This window comes from Sus scrofa, chromosome 8 (assembly GCF_054392235.1).
Source record: "Sus scrofa isolate SSC_HxYL_T2T_F1_AM1 chromosome 8, Sscrofa_HxYL_maternal_Yorkshire_Landrace_v2.0, whole genome shotgun sequence".
Taxonomy (NCBI): Eukaryota; Metazoa; Chordata; class Mammalia; order Artiodactyla; family Suidae; genus Sus; species Sus scrofa.
In genome coordinates, this window is record NC_139390.1 from 97306468 (window position 1) to 97327523 (window position 21056).

Below are 21056 nucleotides of genomic sequence, written 5' to 3' on the forward strand. Positions count from 1 at the left end.
TATACATTGACAGATCATTATTACCGAAACACCATAGTTTACATTAGGGTTCACTCTTGGTGTTTTACATTCTATAGCTTTGGACAAATATGTAATTACATTTATCTATCATTACAGTATCATATGGATTATTTTCCCTGTTCTAAAAATTGTGCTCTGCCTATTCATCCCTTCCCACTCTCCAACCCCCAATTCCTGGCAACCAATGATCCTTTTTACTGTTTTATTGGCTTGCCTACTCAAGGATATTGAAATCCTACAGTTTGTAGCCTTTTTACATAGGCATCGTTCACTTACTAATATGCATTTAAGGTTCCTCTATGTCTTTTCATAACTTTAATTCATTTCTTTTTATCATTGAATAATATTATATTGTCTGGATTTATGACAGTTTATTTTTCACCTACCGAAGGACATCTTGATTGCTTCCAAGTTTTGGTGATTATGAATAAAGTTCTTATAAATATTTGTGTGCAGGTTTTATGTGGACATAAATTTCCAACTCCTTTGGGTAAATACGAAGGAAAGGAGAAGGATTGCTGATTGTGTGGTAATAGTATGTTTTCTTTTAAAAGAAACAACAAATTCTCTTCCAAAGTGGCTATACCTTTTTGCATTAGCACCAGCAGTAAATGAAAGTTACTCTTGCTCCATGGACTTGCCCACATCTGGTAGTCAGTGTTCTGGATTGGACCATTGGAATTGTGTATAGTGACATAACCTAATGTGTTAATTTGCATTTCCCTAATGACTTGTGTGACAGTTTAAGTACAAACATTCTAATAGGTGTGAAGTGGTATCTCATTAGGTTTGAATATACCTTTTCCTAAAGATTACTGATTCTGAATATTTTTTCATGAGTTTTTGGCCATTTGTATGTATGTCAACTTTTATGAAATGAAATGACTGTACAGATTTTCATGCCAATATTTATTTGTGTTATTCACATTGTTGAGTTGTAAGATTTATTTATATATTCTGGATATAAGTCCTTTGTAGCCTATATGATTGCAAATATTTTCTGCCAATGTATAGCTTGCCTTTCCACTTTCTTTAAGATGTCATATGAAAACAAAAAGTATTTTGATGAAATCTAATTTATCAATTTTTAATTTTATTTCTTGCCATGTTCATGTAATACCTAAGAAATATTTGCTTAAGCCCAATTCAAGAGGATTTAATCTGAATCTTAAAAGCACAGACTTCCTTATAGTTTTAGAGTTTTATCACTTATATTTAGGTATATGATTTATTCTGAGTTAATCTTTTTGTGCAGTGTGAAGTCTAAATTCATCCTTTTGAATTGCATAGCCAGTTGTCTTAAGATGATTTATTTAAAAGACTATTCTGTCCTCATTAATTATTTTTGCGATCTTTGTTGAAAATCAATTGATCATGTATGAAATAATTTATTTTAGAATTCTCAACTGTGCTTTACAAATCTACATATCTTTTCTTATGTCATAGCTACATTGTCTTCATAACTGTTGCTTTGCACTATATTTTCAACCCAGGAAGTACATTTGTTCTTATTTTTAAGATTGTCTAGGTAATTGAATCTTTCAGATTTCCATATTACTTTACAGTAAATTTGCCAATTTCTACAAAATATATTAAAGGCAATTTGGGTATATAATCATTGAATAGGTTAACTTAAGAATTACTGCCATTTTAAAAATATTGTGTCTTCCTAACCTTGTTTATAAAGGTTTTCCAGTTTACTTTTATTAGCTCTTGCTTTATTTTCTTTAAACCTTGTTTTATAGTTTCCAGCATCAAATAATTGCACTTTAGTTAACACTATTCCTGAAAATTTTATTTTTAATGCTAGTGTAGAGATTTTCTTGGTTCTACTAAAATTTGTATTTAATATTTTAACTTGAGACTGGTGGAACACATAGTTGTGTGTGTGTGTCAAAGAGTATAATATATTCCTTATTATTTTCTCTGTACAAGATCATGTTGTCAGTGTTTAAATCAGTTTACTTTTTCCTTTTCAATTTTCCATATTTTATTTCTTGCTCTTTTTTTTCTTTCTGGTCCAAATATTGGAAGATACCTTCCATAGCATATTGAGTGCATGTGCTGAATGGGCAGAATAATGTTGAAGATCTTAAAAGAAATATATTTAGTCTTTCATCATTAAGTATCAAGTCAGTTGTAGGATTTGGGGGGTAAATTTTCAATATCAAGTTGAGGTATTTACCTTTCATTTCTAGTGAATTTTTTTTAAATCATAGATGGGTTTTGAATTTTGTAAGTTTTTTTATGTATCTATTGAGATGAAATTTGTTCTATGTCTTTTATTCTATTGCATGATATATTACATAATTGGTTTTAGGGGATTTTAAACCAACTTTCCCATCTGAAGATATAATTCACTTGTCATGGTATATAATCCTTTTTTATATGTTGCTGGATTAATTTAGCTAGTATTTTGTTGACAATTTTTGAAATGGTAATCATGAGGGATTTGGATTGTAAGTTTCTTGATTTGTAATATTTTTGTCTAATTTGAAGTCTAGGTAACACTGGCCCTATAGAATGAGCTAAGAAAGTGGTCTCTCCTGCTATATTTTGTGGCACAGTTTGGGGAGTATTGATATTATTTTTTCTGAAATGTTATTCTTGTAAATTATCCTTTAGGAGCAATGAATTTTCTCAGGATTTGGTATTTGTGACTATCTTCAATTCACTTTCATTTTTGAGGGATAATTTTTCCACATATAACGTTCATGGTTGATAGTTTTCTTGTTTGGTTTGCTTTCTTTGTTTTTGTTTTGTTTTGTTTTGTTTTGTAAACTAACTTTGTTTTGTAAACTAACTTTATTTAATTGTACTTCCTTCTGGCCTTCATCATTTTTGATGAGAAGTTAGCTTTTATAATTTATGTGATTCACCTGCATATGGTCCATCAATTTTTACTTGCTGCTTTGAAGATTTTCTTTTTGTCACTGTATTTCAAGTGATTGACTATGTGTGTCTCTGACTATCTTTGGTTTAATCTACTTAGAGTTTGCTGAGATTCTTAGATAAGTAGACTAATGTGTTTAATAAAATTTGGAAAGATTTTAGCCATTATTTTTTTCAAACTTTTTTTCCGTCCTTTTTTTTTCTTTTCTTTTCTCTTTTTGCTTTCTTGTCCTCCTTTTACATGTGTGATGATCTACTTCTTGGTGCTTCACAGGTTTTTGAGTCATCATGTCTCTTCATTTTTCAGGTTTTTAGACTCTGATATCTATTGATCTTTCTTCACATTTTCTGGTGTTTTCTTATGCCAGTTAAATCTACTATTGATCTTCTCTAGAAATTTTTTTTTTCATTTTAGTTATTGTACTTGTCAACTCTAGAATTTAATATAATTAAATTATATAACACATTTATTTATTGAGATTTGTATCTTATTAATCATCATCATATTCTTTAATTCCTTAAAATTAAGTCTCTTTAATTCTTTGAACATATGCATACTGGATGCTTTGAAGTCTCTTTCCACTAAATTCATCATTTAGGTCTGGCTTCCTCGGGATTGTCCCAGGTGTTCCTAGCTTGGTGGGCAGCCAGTGATTGGTCAAAGGTTGTGTTTAAACCCTGAGTCATAAGACTCTGACCCTTCGGATTAGATCTTTGTAGCTTTTGGAATACTTTCTTTTTTTTTTTTTTGTCTATTTAGGGTCATACCTGTGGTATATGAAGGTTCCCACACTAGGGGTCGAATCAAAGCTGTATCTACTGGCCTATGCCACAGCCATAGCAATATCTGATCTGAGCAGCATCTGTGACCTACGCCACAGATCATAGCAATGCCAGATCCTTAACCCACTGAGTGAGGCCAGGGATCGAACCTGCATCCTCATGGAGGATACAAGTCAGATTAGTTTCTGCTGAGCCATGATGGGAACCCCAGGAATACTTTCAATTTAGGAGATATTAAAAGTCTGTCTACATTTAGCCAGAAGCAGTTACTCACAATTTTTTTCTGGTGTCTCCTAAACAGGCACAACAATGCACATGTGTGCAGACTTCCAGACAAACATGTTGGGATTTGATGTTAGGAGAACTGTATCTATTCCCATCTCTCTCTTAAATTTCTGGACAGTCTGCCATTTCTTTTGCCCACACCTGCATCACAGTGATATCAGCTGTTTCAAACTGTTCACCACTGTGGGTTCTACATGTTGTCCTTAGAAATGGATTTTTCTGTGCTCTCTTCTACATAACATCAAATACTCCAGGTGGGTCCAGCAATACAATTTCCTCAACATAGATCTGGTGATGAGGATAATGTGAAATCTCTACCCTCACAGCCGCAGAATAGAACCTCTGTGCACTGGACCTACATCTGCATGTAGGAGGAAGTAGAAAAGAAATTACTGCTTTTTGTGTCCTTTCCTTCTTTCCCAGAGCAGATTCACTGTGACAGAGAGGTAAAGTTATAACATGATGGTAGAAACTGAGAGCACAACCTAACATCCTCAACTAGTTACCAGGAAATAGAAAGGAGCAGCCCCTCGCTTACATATCATAGATTCCAATTGTTTTGACTGAAAATCAGTACATTTTCTTGTCAAGAAATGTTAAACTTCTTGTATTCTCTAGTCAATTTCCAGAGATTTTTAAATGCTTGTTTTTGATTATTTTGTCCACTTTCATTGTTGCTTTATTCTAGAGGGAATTTCTTGAGCTCCTTACACAGAACATTTCAGAAGTTCACCCATATATTACTTTTTAATAATAAAAGTGCTATTTGGGAGAAAATATCCTTATAAGCATCAATGTAGAACATTATTTGAAACTAAACCGGTAGAAGAAAACTGAGTGAAAGCACAATTATTTTAACTTTAAAAGTTTTCAAAGAGTATTATACTCTTCAATTAATTATTAAAGTTTAGAGACCATACAGTTATTTTACAACATATAAAGACTGAGAACATCTCATAAAAAAATTAAAGACATGCCCTAACAATAGTTGAATTACAATAATAAATTCAATGCTATCCATTTGAGAATGGTTAGATAAATAAGACACAAAGGGAACATAGATTACTACTTGTCTTAGAGATTTACACATAATCATTACAAACCCTATTCCAGGTCTGTGAAATATTCAATATTTTTCTCTGAAATTTACTACTTATTTTCCTTGCATATATGCCACCCATAAATGCTTAATGTCACTCACACATCCTCATCTTATCTCTCTACAATGAAATCAAATATGGGATATATTCAATTTATTTCGCTTACCTATAGGCCTGCCATGTGAGGTAAAATTTTATTGGAAATCTGGTGCATAACAGTGAAATACATTACATTAAAGCATAGCAGAAAAGTTAAAAGATATAAAAGACTTCGGCTATCTTCAACACGTGTAATTGCACAACATAAAATATCTCTCTAAAAGTGAAATGTAAATCCAGAAATGTATAAACAAAAGAGAAATGACCAATGGAAAGAATATTTTAAAAGTTTTAAGCAACAAGCATTAAGCAATATAAGGCATTATATGAATAAAGTTAGAATAAAGAAAAAAAGAGACCCATTATAAAGATTATGTGTCTACAATGGAATATCTAAATATAAAAATCAAAACTTTTTAAAAGGAAAAATAGAAATTGAATCATAACCTACATGGGAGACTTTCATAATCTGTTTTGATGTATGTAGTGTACAGAAAAGAAGTGCTCTATGGATGATTTTGTAATAATTTATATGCCTAAGACAACAAAATGTCTTAATTTTTATTTTGGAGTTCTCACCATGGATTAGCAGAAAGGAATCTGACTAGTTTCTATAAGGATGCAGGTCTGGTCCCTAGCCTCAAAGAGTGGGTTAAGTACCCGGTGTTACTGTGAGCTATGGTGTAGGTTGCAGACATGGCTCTGATCCTGCATTGCTGTGACTATAGCTTAGGCTGGCAGCTGTAGCTCTGATTTAACCCCTAGCCTGGGAACTTTCACATGCCTTGGGTGTGGCCCTAAAAAGCAAAAAAAAAAAAGAAAAAATTTTTATCTTATTCTCAACACTTTAAGGCAATGGCCAATGTGACCTTAATAAAACACGAAGATAATCTAATATTTAGCCTGAGAATATGTCTCAGGTGCATTCATTTTTAGTGATTTTTGTCTAGTCATTATAGATTTAGGATTTATAAAGACATTAATTATTTTATGAAATTGTGAAAAGCATTCATTTTTATTTTATTAATTTTAGAATATTTTGTTTATTTTTCTTTTGATCTGCACCACGCAGAAAAAGTAAAGGAGCTATTAAGATTATGTTCTATGTCAGTGATTTGGTCTCTTGTGAATAGACTTCTCCAAGGCTAGGAGCTCCCAGTTATTCACCCATTGACTCATATGTAAAAGGAAGTAGGAAAGCGTGCTTCTACATTGCCAAAATATTTCCCACTGCCAGGAGTACACAGCCAGTGGTACCGAAGAAACCATAGGGTAGTGCTTGAAAGATAATTCAGAATATGTCCTTTCTACATTCTGATGTGTATGCTGATATTTCCAAACACAAAAAAAATCACAAGATTGAAATACATGTAAAAATTAAGTTTTTCATATAGGATTTAATTTTTGAAGTTTTTAAAATGCATTGTGTTTGCCCATTCCCAAAAGGAGGTTACTAGGATCCTAGTGAGGGAAGCGTAAACTCTTTTTTTTTTTTCTTTTATTTTCCCACTGTACAGCAAGGGGGTCAAGTTATCCTTAGATGTATACATTGCAGTTACAGTTTTTTCCCCCACCCTTTCTTCTGTTGCGACATGAGTATCTAGACATAGTTCTCAATGCTATTCAGCAGGATCTCCTTGTAAATCTATTCTAGGTTGTGTCTGATAAGCCCAAGCTCCCGATCCCTCCCATTCCCTCCCCCTCCCATCAGGCAACCACAAGTCTCTTCTCCAAGTCCATGATTTTCTTTTCTGAGGAGATGTTCATTTGTGCTGGATATTAGATTCCAGTTATAAGTGATATCATATGGTATTTGTCTTTGTCTTTCTGGCTCATTTCACTCAGTATGAGATTCTCTAGTTCCATCCATGTTGCTGCAAATGGCATTATATCATCCTTTTTTATGGCTGAGTAGTATTCCATTGTGTATATATACCACCTCTTCTGAATCCAATCATCTGTCGATGGACATTTGGGTTGTTTCCACATCCTGGCTATTGTGAATAGTGTTGCAATGAACATGCGGGTGCATGTGTCTCTTTTAAGAAGAGCTTTGTCCGGATAGATGCCCAAGAGTGGGATTGCGGGGTCATATGGAAGTTCTATGTATAGATTTCTAAGGTATCTCAAAACTGTTCTCCACAGTGGCTGTACCAGTTTACATTCCCACCAGCAGTGCAGGAGGGTTCCCTTTTCTCCACAGCCCCTCCAGCACTTGTTATTTGTGGATTTATTAATGATGGCCATTCTGACTGGTGTGAGGTGGTATCTCATGGTAGTTTTGATTTGCATTTCTCTTATAATCAGCAATGATGAGCATTTTTTCATGTGTTTGTTGGCCATCTGTATATCTTCTTTGGAGAAATGTCTATTCAGGTCTTTTGCCCATTTTTCCATTGATTGATTGGTTTTTTTGCTGTTGGGTTGTATAAGTTGCTTATATATTCTAGAGATTAAGCCCTTGTCAGTTGCATCATTTGAAACTATTTTCTCCCATTCTGTAAGTTGTCTTTTTGTTTTCTTTTGGGTTTCCTTTGCTGTGCAAAAGCTTTTCAGTTTGATGAGGTCCTATGGGTTTATTTTTGCTCTAATTTCTATTGCTTTGGGAGACTGCCCTGAGAAAATATTCATGATGTTGATGTCAGAGAGTGTTTTGCCTATGTTTTCTTCTAGGAGTTTGATGGTATCCTGTCGTATATTTAAGTCTTTCAGCCATTTGGAGTTTATTTTTGTGCATGGTGTGAGGGTGTGTTCTAGTTTCATTGCTTTGCATGCAGCTGTCCAGGTTTCCCAGCAATGCTTGCTGAATAGACTTTCCTTTTCCCATTTGATGTTCCTGCCTCCCTTGTCAAAGATTAATTGACCATAGGTGTCAGGGTTTATTTCCGGGTTCTCTATTCTGTTCCATTGGTCTGTCTGTCTGTTTTGATACCAGTACCACACTGTTTTGATGACTGTGGCTTTGTAGTATTTCTTGAAGTCTGGGAGAGTTATGCCTCCTGCTTGGTTTTTGTTTCTCAGGATTGCTTTGGCGATTCTGGGTCTTTTGTGGTTCCATATAAATGTTTGGATTATTTGTTCTAGTTCTGTGAAAAATGTCATGGGTAATTTGATAGGGATTGCATTGAATCTGTAGATTGCTTTGGGTAGTATGGCCATTTTCACAATATTGATTTTTCCAATCCAGGAACATGGAATATCTTTCCATTTCTTTACATCTTCTTTGATTTCTTTGATTAAAGTTTTATAGTTCTCGGCATATAGGTCCTTTACCTCTTTGGTCAGGTGTATTCCGAGGTATTTGATTTTGTGAGGTACAATTTTAAAAGGTATCGTATTTTTGTATTCCTTTTCTAATGTTTCATTGCTGGTATACAGAAATGCAACTGACGTCTGAATGTTAATCTTATATCCTGCCACTTTGCTGAATTGATTAATCAGTTCAAGGAGTTTTGGGGTTGAGTCCTTAGGGTTTTCTATGTATAGTATCACGTCATCTGCATACAGTGACAGTTTTATCTCTTCTCTTCCTATATGGATGCCTTTTATTTCTTTTGTTTGTCTAATTGCTGTGGCTAGGACTTCCAAAACTAGGAAACATAAATTCTTAAAATAAGTAAATTTAGAAAGAAAATCCATTTAAAAATATACATGAACTTATAAGATCAATTCAACAATAGGGAACAAAGACAAAACCCTTATGGAAAAATGAGATGTCAGGAACATGATAAAATCAACACACTTTCAAAACAATTTGGATTATCATAGTGTATAATTTAAGGTAGCCCAAGCTTCATGTGTAGTAAAAGTCATGTATATAGTATATAGTAAGTTCATTAACTTAGAATTACTGGGTTATTTGAACTGAGAAGCATGTTTATTAATACTTCTTTACAGAAGTAAGTACAATTTTTACACCTTAAATTTCAGTACTGAGGAAGTAAGCATTTCAAAAGTTGTGACGAAATTGCTAAGGAGGAGGAAGGGGCTTCTGGATCTGAAAAGCACTACAGAAACTCTACCGGACTGGGTCACAGCAAAGCTTCCAAATGCCATTTTTAATATGTAGGAGTGGCAGTTCTAGGATCCTTCTGTGATCCCTGAAGGTAACTCAGCAGAGAAGAGATTAAGAACACTGGAATCAAGAACTGAGGCTGGACTAGGTGTTAGTGACTGGCCTGTTCTTATACCCCTGGTTTACTCCATACCAACCATACTCAACCCCCTCTGTTTCTCAGATATGCCAGGCAAGCTCAAACCTATGGCTTTACACTGGCTGTTCCCATGCCTGGAATATTCTTCCCCCCATATATCTGTTGGTTCAGTTTTATTCTGCCTCCAAGTCTTTGCTCAAATCCCATCTTCATGTTGACTTCCCTGTAGAATCCTGCAGCCTGCTTCCTACCCGTACCAGGGGACCTACTTTGCTTTACCCCACCATCCCGTACATTTTAGATTTATAATATGCTTTCCTCGTGATATAATTGTGTCTTTGCAGTGAACAATTTACTTACTATTTTTATTGCTGCCTGTTTGTTTCTACCCTCTAGGATATATGCATCCTGATGTCAAGTAACTTAGTTTTGTCAACTGAGGTTTACCATGTAGAACAGAGTCTGACACATGATAGGTACTTGGCAGATATTTTTTGAATGAAGGAATAATGAGCACATGTTAGGAACTGAATTCTAAACAACACAGTAAGCCACCAGTAGTATAATTGTGTAGATCAATGTACAAATATTATTATAAATGGGCTTTTTATTCCTTAGTTTTTATTTATCCAAGCATTAGTGGAAACTATATTCAGGAAAAATTTTAATTTCATCCCGGTTCAAATTCATTCTCACCCTTTTTTAGTTTTCTAATATTTTCCTTTATCCTTACCTCAAATATTTATTCTAAATAATTTATATCTCTCATATCAGTAAATCAAAGATCTTGAAAGGTAGGTATCCTCAATGGAGTTTTATAAGTTGGTTATTTATGTAAAAGTTTTATTCTGCTCTAATGTGTATAAGTGTTAGAGAAGATTTGTCAAAATTAAGAAAGAAAAAAGTCTGCTATATACTCACCTCCCCTAAAGCATTATAAGGGTTTTATTGATTCTGTGGCATTAGGTGGGACAAAAATAATTTGTGTTGATCAATAACTGAATAAATTTCCTTCTTACTAATTCTATTTTGGATATTTTTAGTCTCTTTTCTAACATCCTGTGGACTGTTTGCCAAATCATCCATACCCACCCTCTCCAAAAGTCCTTTTCTTTGTTTAGTATATGAGATGAAACACTGAGGTATTGCTATCTACTTGTGAATTCTGATATATGATATGAAGACATAGCATTGTTCCTCACTAGGACAGTTAACAACATTGGGCATAAACTTTTGACTCTAATTGTTTTGTCCTGTGGCTTAGGTTAAGTCACTTAATTCATCATTTTTTCTGTTTTGCTTTCCTCATTTTTAACTGAAAGAAAATTAACCCAACTCATCTTTAAGACCTTTCCATTTATCCAGCCTTCTCTAATTCCAGCATTCCTTTAAATATATGAAATGCACCCTGGTAACATTGTCTTCTCTAAGGCCTCATTCAGTCTTTACTGGTCAGCAGACCCCATACCTGATCACCCTTATTCACAGGATGTTGTCTTTTTAACTCATGTACACAGACTCAGAAAGCAATTTCCTCTATAGTATTACAAATAGCAGGCACACAGACAAACCAATCTACCTACTAATTTAATTAAAATAAGTTGCCATAATAATATCTTCAAATATTTTCATATCTAAAATTTTCCAAATCTATAAATTTCACCTGAACTAAACCAACATGAAGATCTGAAAGATCCAAATCCTAAGAATCTAAGACTTTAAATCACAAGTGTAAGGAGGCATATATGTATGTGTGTGCACATAGGTGATATGTATGCCACACATATTTATAGCTAGTTTCTATTTTGAAGTTTGAGTAGTAAGTTTTATTTATATATCATACATTGCCATTTATATTATCACATATTTATCTAAGAAATAAGGGAGTCTAACTGCAAACTCTTCACTTAATAATGCTAATTATCTAGATATGTCAGCCTCTGGCACTTTCATCTGTGCAAACCAGCTATCAGTAGTAAACTACAAATTGCAAGACTTTCTGTTAAAATTAAATTGTGCATTTATTTGTTTTAATCTTTGGATATTAAAGCAGTCTACTCCACTATTGATTAAAAGTAAACATTTAAAATTACTGTGGTTGGCATAGAAATGACATAATATTTATAGAACATAATAATGGAAAGACTTTAGGTAGCTTATAATTGTAGCCAAGACATTTTATAATGTGTTGATTATATTTTAATCTATTGTGGTGAAAATGGCATTTTAAAATGACTTAATATGTTTGTTTGTTTCATTAACTTTCTTTGATTTCAGAAAAATGTCCAAGATCTAAGAGATAATTTATCCCTTTTTCTTTAAATTATAATTTGTAAAAAATAAACTAAATATAGCTTAAACAATATTAAAATTAAGATATTAAACCGTGTTATTATATATTCAAACTAATTTCTGTGACTTTTGCCGTAGGTTGGAGAAATATGTCTATATATATATATATATATATATATATATATATGGTATTGTGTATATTGTTATACACACACACACACACACACACACACACACACACACACTGTTCTTTGGCAGGCTCAAAAGACCATCCTGCTAGGTGGGCTCCTAATATTTATTTTTGAACTAGATGTTTTATTTATGAACAATAGTTATAATCTTTTCTTTCTCTTGCAATGTGCTGTATGATGTTAGATAATGTGATCAAAAGGACATGATTAAGGACTGACCCCCCCCAGCTGGACCCAGGCAATCGGAGGCTCCCTCCTCTGTCCTTTGAATGTACACTCTGTCTACTGTTCCCACACTGGGAGCTGTTCTAAGGACACAGCCTCGGGATAGCAAGGCACTGGTGAGACCATCTGGACTGAATATGTGATTGAACATAATTGGGGTCTGCTTTTAACTTTTAAGATTCTGGCAGGCATGTCTGAAGATCTGCTCATCTGTGGTCTCTCAAGATAAAGAGCTCCTTATAAGTAAGCTACCACCTGCCAATCTGGAGTGGTCTGCCTCTTTCTTTCTTTTGTCCTTCCTTCCATGTATGATGTCAGTTTGTGAACAGATGCATGGGTTTGCTTGAACATTGTATGGACCTTTTTTAAATTTCTATTCTTGCCAGAAGCAAAAAGAAAACATATTATTCCTGACACATCAAAAACTAATAATATGTTTGGAGACAAAATAATGTATGAGTTGCTCTTCAAATTTATGTTAATAAATTAACGTTTGCTAATTCTGTTTCATTTCTTGTGGACTTTATATTAGATCATACAACATAGGATCCTCAAGTTAGGAACATCATTAAGTAATTTATCTTAAATATAATAATTAATCCTATCTTCGGGGTCAAAAATATAAACTATGTTTTTAAAGTTTATGTATTTTGAAGTTTTACTAGAATCCAAACATTAAAGTGACAAAAAAGAAATAGAATCAAAACAGAAATAGCAAAATCAAAGCAACACAATAAGGATGGCATGATAAAGAATCAAAATAAAATGAAATGTCATGAGGAGGTGAATGAGTTACAGAATCTGACACAATAGGTTAAAAATTTACTCAAATTATGATGTTATAAATATTTTCACTTGGGACAAATTATGGTGTATTTTACATATTTGTAAAATTACTGTAATTTGCTGGTAATTGTCTTGATGCAAAATAAGATTAAATTAAATCAAACATTGGGTTCTGCCTATAGTTCCAAGATTGGCTCGTAAGCTAGGAAAATCTGTAAATAGATAAAATTAAAAATTATTAGTTAAATGGTCTTTTAATTTCAGCTCCAAGATGTAAAAAGTCTAGAGGTTGTCATTAGCAAATGTTGGACAAACTCAAAATCAATTTTTCTTGGATCCATCCAAGAATTGAGGTTGCCTGGCCAACTGCCATCCCAATATTTGGAGAGATCAAGCACACCCAGAGAGAGAGAGCAACCAAGATCTGCTTACCTGAAGCCAACACTGCTGTTTCTGATAATTGCCTGCGTTGAAGTTGGCGTATGTACCCTACCCAGAATATTAAATGCTATCACACATCCATTTTCAAGTTTGAGTGTTCATCAACTCATCCTAACATAAAAGGAGCAGGAGACCCAAATATCAATACAATCACAGTCTGCATTTTCTGAATAGTTTCCTGATCAGCAAAATTTTAGCCATGGTGAAAATCTTTATACCAGAGATTCACATCCTGTAGCCTAAGTTCATCTGTCTTTGGATGGAAAAGAGAAGGATATACAAAAATATAGCTGGAATTGGCCTGTTGTTGCCAAGAGCTAATCTGCCATTCACACCTAGGTAATTTCGGCTAGTTTTTGTGTTGTACTGAATATAAAAATTATCAGAATACAAACAATAGATAAGATCACTCTTTGATCTTGATGAGTTGAGACAAAAACAAGACAGCTCCATAGTCATGGAGTGAACTCATATAAAATAACTGAACTTATATAAAAATGAACTAAAATAAGGACCAAATATTCACCTATCTTGACTAGTATAAATGGCCATTGCTTCTTCACCAATTAAATTTCATTGGTCTGTGGTTTCCCTTACATAATTATCCACACTTCATTCCTATCATTTCCTAAATACAGCTTATTTAGATCTCCAATCATAGAATTACCACCACTTCCAGATAACATCTATTCCAGAGCAAAGCACCGCTTTCTTTATATCTCCTCCAGATCTAATAATACCTCCTAACAAGGACCCCTGTAGTTCTCCATGATGTTTGTTTTCTTTCATTGCAATGAGTTAATAGTCAACTTTTTAAAACTATATGTGTGTTCACAGTGATCGTCAGCTAAAGAGAATTGACACCTGGAATAAGAAAGATTTTACTTCGACATGAATAACCAGCTATTATTTCATTGAAAAGAAGCCATCTTCCAATATGAATGTAATTATAATTTTCATTTCAATTGTAGTCTTTCCTTAAAGTTACCTACAAGTCTTTTCTTTAAAATTTTATGTCTCCAAGAAGTCCGCATGTGTGGTTTGGTCATCCTGCCCATACCCAGAGATCCCAAAAAGACTGGCTGCCTGGTTGAGCCCGGAGTGCGGCACATGCGTGCCCAGTTGCAGTTCACTTGCAGCACACCTGCCCTCAGGCATCCAAATTTTTAGGCCTTTGTGCACAGGAGCCACCCCAGTCCAGAAGGCTGCTTTCTTTGCATGTTGGTTCCTCACACTGCACTCCAGATGCAGAGCTTAGTAGGTCCTTTGAGCCAGACCTCTTATGGCCCTGTGGCAGGAAGATACACAGGGTGTCCTTGGGAGTTGATTTTCCCAAGTTTCTCTAAAGAGTGGACTCCATGGCACAGCCCACATTGGCAGAGCTAAGGAGTTCCCTTGAGATCTGGTTGCAGGGGAACAAAATTCTATGTAGCAGAGGTCTGGACTTTTAACAGGGCTGTGTTCCTCTCCACAAAAATCCCAACTGTGGCCCAGTAGAGCCCTACATTGCCAGGAACCAGGAACAGACCCCATGGAACTTGGATGCTTAGTCATGTACCTTTACATTTTAGAATGGGTTTTCATTATTTCGCTCTATTTTTATCATCTTCCTTATTTAACTTATCCTTATACCCTGCACAATCTTTCAAAATTCACCTCTTCTTGTTTTTTAATTTTTCTTCAAATAACAAAAATGCATTTGGTATCTCTAATATTAATTTAACTAAGCTTTATAAATTTAGATACATTTCAATACTTCCTTTTTATCTTCTGCTCCATTAAATTTGTTTTCAGTCTTTGTATCTCTTTCTGTTGCTTCCTCATTTTCCTCCTTTCTCTGCAACCTGCAGATGTTAATTCTACTCATTATGTGTTTATTTTATTCTTTTGAGAATCTTAACCATTGCCTTTTTTGATTTTTTTTTTCTTAGAGAAAATCAGAATAAAAATGTTTGTGTGTTCTTTCTCTAAGTCTTCAGAATGGAATTTCTACTTCCACTGGTCCACTAGTCCTTTTCAATTTTTATTTCATATGTTATTTTTATTCTGTAAAATTTACCCTGGTGCATGTCTGTCAAGAAAGTATGAAAAGTTTTCCTTAAGTGTGTTCATTGATTAGTGTATGATGGTTGAATTTTCTTTTCATGGTTGTAGTGTGTAGATTCTGATATAATTTGGGGGGTATGTGATATTTTATACTCTGGTTATGCTATGTTAAATTTGGCTCCTGACCTACATCAGCTCTCTGTTTCTGTGAAGATTCAGAAAAGATTGATTATTTGAAATGCTCTGTGCTCTCGGCATGCATTCTATCAGAGGCTTTGTCATCATACTAATATTCTTCCTAATTGAACTCTGTATGTTAGCATTGAACCTTAAAAAATGCATGCTTCATCACCACCATTTCTCCTCATTTCCTGGTTTGTGTGTTCTGGGCAGTTTTAACCCTCTACAACGTGTGTGTGTGTGCGCGTGTGTGTGTGTGTGTGCGTGTGTGTGTGCGCGCACACGCACGCACCTCATTGGAAGAAGAATGGTAGGTATGTCTCTCAATCAATTGATTTAAGGCTAATTCACCAAAATGCAACTGACCCAAAGTCAGTTCACTGAGTGGTATTATTCAGTAAATATCCAATTTTTTAACAACACTTTTGCTAAGTAAACAAAGCTTTCTTCATATTATTTGCATGAAGGCTTATAGCAGTTCATGAAAAAAATGTATTTTCAAAGTACATATGTAAAATGTTTTTTCTGGCTATATATTTGATGCTTTGATTTTATAAAAATTGCCTAAATTTAGTGCTCTTGTATGTTTTTAAAAAGTTATTATAGAATGAACAGTTTCAAAGTCACAATAAAGAGTTGAGTGAAAGCGTAGTAACAGTAGATAGAATTATGAATAGGTATTACAGCACATTGAGTAGGTAAATGCAGTGTGTAACTTCATAGTAGGGTTTGTCCTTTGGATACTATCTTTTTCTACGTGTCCAAGCACTCCTCTCCCTTACTGTCCATTAATTTTCCCTAAAGTAAAGAACAACACTTGATTTTTTTTTTCCCATCTTCTCTACACTGAAATATAAGCTTTCTAAAACAGGGGCTTTTTTTGTTCCCTGCTGAGTTCCTAATGCCCAGAAATAGTATGTGCTTAACAATAAAAATATCTGTGGTAGATAGTGATTCCAGTATGGATTCACTTTTCCCTCAGCACACCCTCTGTAGGAGAATGATACTTCCTTACTTTCTGATATTGGATTTAGTCACATGATTTGCATTGGCCCAAAGAATGTGAATAGATGTTTGGCTGGTCCATTCTAAAAGAGGTTTTAACTAATCCATGGGCCAGTGAACAAGGATACATATTTTTTGTGGTTAGTCAGTGAATTGGAGATTGTTTATTACATGGAATTATCACAGTAAAACATAAGAAATACTATAATTCATACATATAATGCTTCCTATAACCCAGATGCTATTCATAGTACATTACATACTATACACACACATACACTTCAACCCGTTAGTGAGGTAGATGCTATTACAAGCTAAGTTTTAAAAATGAGAAGTCTGAGGCACAGAGTTTAAGTAACATACTGAAGTTCATACATACTACCCTTTGTAGAGTTAATATCTGAACTAAGACTTTTGGCTCTGGAATTAGGGCTGTCAGATTTAGTAAACAAAAATTTCAGGATGTTAGTTCATTTGAATTTCATCTAAATGGTGGATAACTTGGGGGTTTTTGTTAGTATGTTTGTTCCAAACATTGTAAAGTTGTCTGGATTTTATCTGTAATCTTATCCAAAGTCCTTTCTCTTATCCACAATGTGGTATTATTATAAATACATATATGTTCTATTTAGTCCTTCTAAGCTGCTATAACAGAATACCACAGACTGGATATCTTATAAACAATGGCAATGTATTTTTCATAGTTCTGTAGCCTGGTAGGTTTGAGATCAAGATTCTGGTATATTCAGTGTTTAATGAGGTGCAATTTCCTGGTTCATCTGCTCATTTTGTCCTTACATGGTGGAAGGGACAAGGGAGCTCTGTGCAACCTCTTTTATAAGGGCGTTAATCTCACTCAGGAGAGTTCCACTCACATGAAATAATGACCTTCTGAAGACCTTATCTCCAAATATCTTCACACTGGGGATTACGTTTCAACATATGAATTTTAAGGGGACATAAACATTTAGTCTATAGCCTATTCCCCCTCACCCCCAAAAAAATTCTGGCAAAGTCTCCCAACTGATACCTATGTAGTACTTTCCCATATAGAAAGAGATAATAATAATTATTCAAGAGGTTTTTTTTGCATTTGCAAATTCAAGTTATTTAGTAATTCAAAATCAGATATAAAAGAAAAAAAATACCCAATTATTTTAGAGGCAAAAAAGTGCTCAAGAAAAAACATGTGATTGTAATAAATTTATATTGTTATTAACTTTTTTTCTGACGTTGGATAACTGTGTGCAACTAATAGGTTAGGTCTGAGTATAATTTTATGTAGTACATTTGCAGAAGTAAATCTCACTAAGTAATTCATAACTATTTATACTATAATCACTGCCTATAAACCAAAAAATGAACACACATAATTCACGTTATTGTTTCATCCAAAAAAAATTTTTTTTGGCTATACCTGCAACATGTGGAAGTTCTAGGGCCAGGGATCAAACCTGAGTCACAGCAGCAACCTGAGCTGCCACAATGACAATGCCAGATCCTTAACCTGTCTGTGATGCAAGTGAACTCTCAAAAATGTTTTTTAAAAAGTATTTTCTATAGGCAAGGTTCTATTTCATATGCTGAAACCATATCTTCCTGTTCTCAGAGAGTTCTAAAACAATAGTCATATTACATACCTTCAAAGACTTGTCTTGGAAAAAAAAGTGTGCGTGCATATCTAATTATGTTAAAATGTATCATATGGTAAAAGAAGTATTTTCAGAGAAATTTGGAAAATGGGGCAGAACTAATAGTCTTAATTATTTAGAAAACACTTTACTGATTAGTTGATCTTTGAATTTTATGTTTAAGGTGCAGTAGGTGTTAGCAAGCAGACACAGTTGGTTTTCAGAAGTATAGAGAAGTTATACAGCATAAAATTGTTACCAAATGAAAGTTTGTGTGCCTGATGCCCAGTGAGGCCAAATAAACCAAACCATTGGAGTCTGGAGCAGAGATAGGTTTATTGCAGGGCTAAGGAAAGAGAGCAAGTGATTAATTTTTTTAAAAAATCAGAACTCCCAAAGGTTTTGGTTTAGAAAATTTTATAGGCAAAATTTGGGCTCAGAACTGCAGGGCTGTGGCTTTCTGTGATTTCTGGATGGTCAGGTAATAGGCAGTGCTTCAGGAATCTTGAGCTCAGTCTGAAGTTACGGTCCTATACCTGAATTAGGGCCTTAGTTCATACAGAAGAACTCAAGATATTGTTATGTTTATCCCTTGATGAGCAGGAACCAGGATCCTGCCTTAATCGTCACACTATTTTTTCTTTCTTTTGTTATACCCAGTAATGTGGAATGTTTCTTACTCTTTTTCGAAATCTGAGTTCTTATGCCAGCGTTCAGTGGATGTTCAGTGCTAATTGTTCTATATGTTATTTTTCTTTTTACATGTTTGTGGGAGAAGGTGAGTACCATGTCTTACTCTTCACCATCTTGATCCTGCTTGATTCCCACCTCTGCACTATTGTTTCTTGATTGCTGATAGGATTAAATCTGTGGCCACAAGTTTTCTGAAGACACCAATAATCTCATTAAAGACTATGAGGACGCCCAATGATTTGCAGCTGTGGATGAATCTCTGCGTGAGGAAACTCAGTAGACCAAGCATTATGATTCCTCAGACAACTTCTGGGAAGGTAATAATTTAAGAATTTTTATACCATCCTTATGGAAAATTATACATAAGGAAAAAAATTTCTTCTAAAATAATTTTTAAAACTCAGTTTCTAACAGTTCGGGAGTTCCTCAAAAAGCTAAAAACAGAATTGTCATATGACTTAACAGTTCAACTCCTCAGCATATATCCAAAAAGATTGAAAACAGAGGAACAGACACTAGTACACACAGTACATCATATAATTCACAATAACCAAAAGGTGAAAACAATCCAAATATCCATCAACAAATGAGTGTATAAACAAAGTGTGGCATATACTACAATGAATGAAAAACTATTCATCCTGAAAAAAAATGAGGTTCTGATACATGCTACGACATGACAAACCTTGAAAACATTATGCTAATGAAATAAGCCAGACACACAAAAGGATAAATAGCATAAGATTCCACTTAGATGAAATATAAAGAATAGGCAAATTGATAGAAACAGAAAGTAGATTTGAATTTTTCAAGAGTTGAAGAAGAGGAAAATGGGGAGTTATAACAGTGCTTACAGTTTCTATTTGAACTCATCGAAAAGTTTGGAAAGAGCGATGATGCTTGTGAATGTAATTAATGGCACTTAATTGCAAGCTTCAATAAAGTTAAAATGGCAAGTTTAATGGTATATATTATTTTAATTGTTTAAATAAAACAATTTAAAAATAAACTCAGTTTCTGGGAAAAAAATTATTGCCCGAGTTTTGCAGTTCTGTATACCTAATATTATGTACAGATGTTTTGCATAAATTACTAAAAGTAAGATATTGCAAAAACCTGGTTTTGCTACCTTAGCCTTGGATTGTTAAATGTTTTTTTTCTTAATGATGGTCAGCGTTATTTTTGGAAAAGAAAATAACCTTGAGTTATGTCTGTCACATCTGAAACTAAGCCAGAGCACTGGTACTACTAAAATTTAGGAGCCCTAGAACCCAATAGAACCATTTGTTTTATGGATTTATTCATTTAGAATTATGGATTCCCCTATTCTTTTATTAGTATCTACTTTTTTTGTAAGTTTGTTAGTTTTTTATTTGGATAAACAAAATCAAGCCAAATTGAGTTTTTGTATCCTTCTCTGGTTTTCCTGGAACAGATTAATGACCTTTTAAAATATCATGAAAAGGATGATACAGATCATTTTAACTACAAGTAAAAGATAAATCCTACAAGGCTTCCTCCTCCAAAAAAAAGAGGAAGAAGAAAGGAAACTACTTATTTTTAATTTGTGGCTTCATTGCAGAAAAAAAGATATATATGCTTACCTTAATAAAAACCATGATCATGTTTTGGTAGATACATATCTATAATCCTTTATTCCTAATTCCAAATCTGAAAACTACAAAAATGAACATTTTTTCTCTGTAAACTTATACAGATTCATTCAGTGTGAATCTTCATGTGTTTTACTGCGGAAATATTTATGGATCTGATTAAAGCTTGCTGGTCCAGTCCCTCCTGTAATAATATTCAACATCTGTTACATTTACTGTATTACGTTTTTAAAATCTGCAAAGTTCCAAAACACATTTGTCCCAGGGGTATTGGGTAAGGAGCTGTGGATTTATGCCTAAATTTAGGCCAGGAGAGAAAGGGTAATAAAATGCTATCCCAGCCCTAACTTTGCCACCTTTTCTGCCTGGAGTCAAAATTGCAACATGAGATAAAATTAAGGAAAAAAAAAAAAGAATAAGCAACACCCTATTTGTAAAGGGATAGGTAGGTACTTAGGTAGATATAAACATTTAAATGATTTTTTTCTAGAGGTGATGGGAGGCACCATAATTCCTTATGATATTATGTGTCATTCTTATATTTGTGCTTTGGAAGGAAAATGTCAAATTTATTCTTGTATCTCATTGCTTTCCCTCTGTGAAGATGTGAATCCCGGAA

The 21056-nt window shown here is 33.9% G+C and overlaps 1 long non-coding RNA gene across 5 annotated transcripts in view; it reads left to right on the plus strand.

The window, feature by feature from the left end:
* The window catches only part of LOC102163618 (uncharacterized), a 501092-nt gene that overhangs the window by 167045 nt on the left and 312991 nt on the right, over positions 1-21056 (plus strand). For 4 of the 5 annotated variants that reach the window (XR_014812955.1, XR_014812957.1, XR_014812956.1 and 1 more), the window contains 2 exons: positions 14107-14212; positions 18991-19141. This is a non-coding gene — a long non-coding RNA (uncharacterized LOC102163618). The remainder of the gene's footprint in view (positions 1-14106; positions 14213-18990; positions 19142-21056) is intronic. The other variant, XR_014812954.1, reaches the window with a different exon arrangement.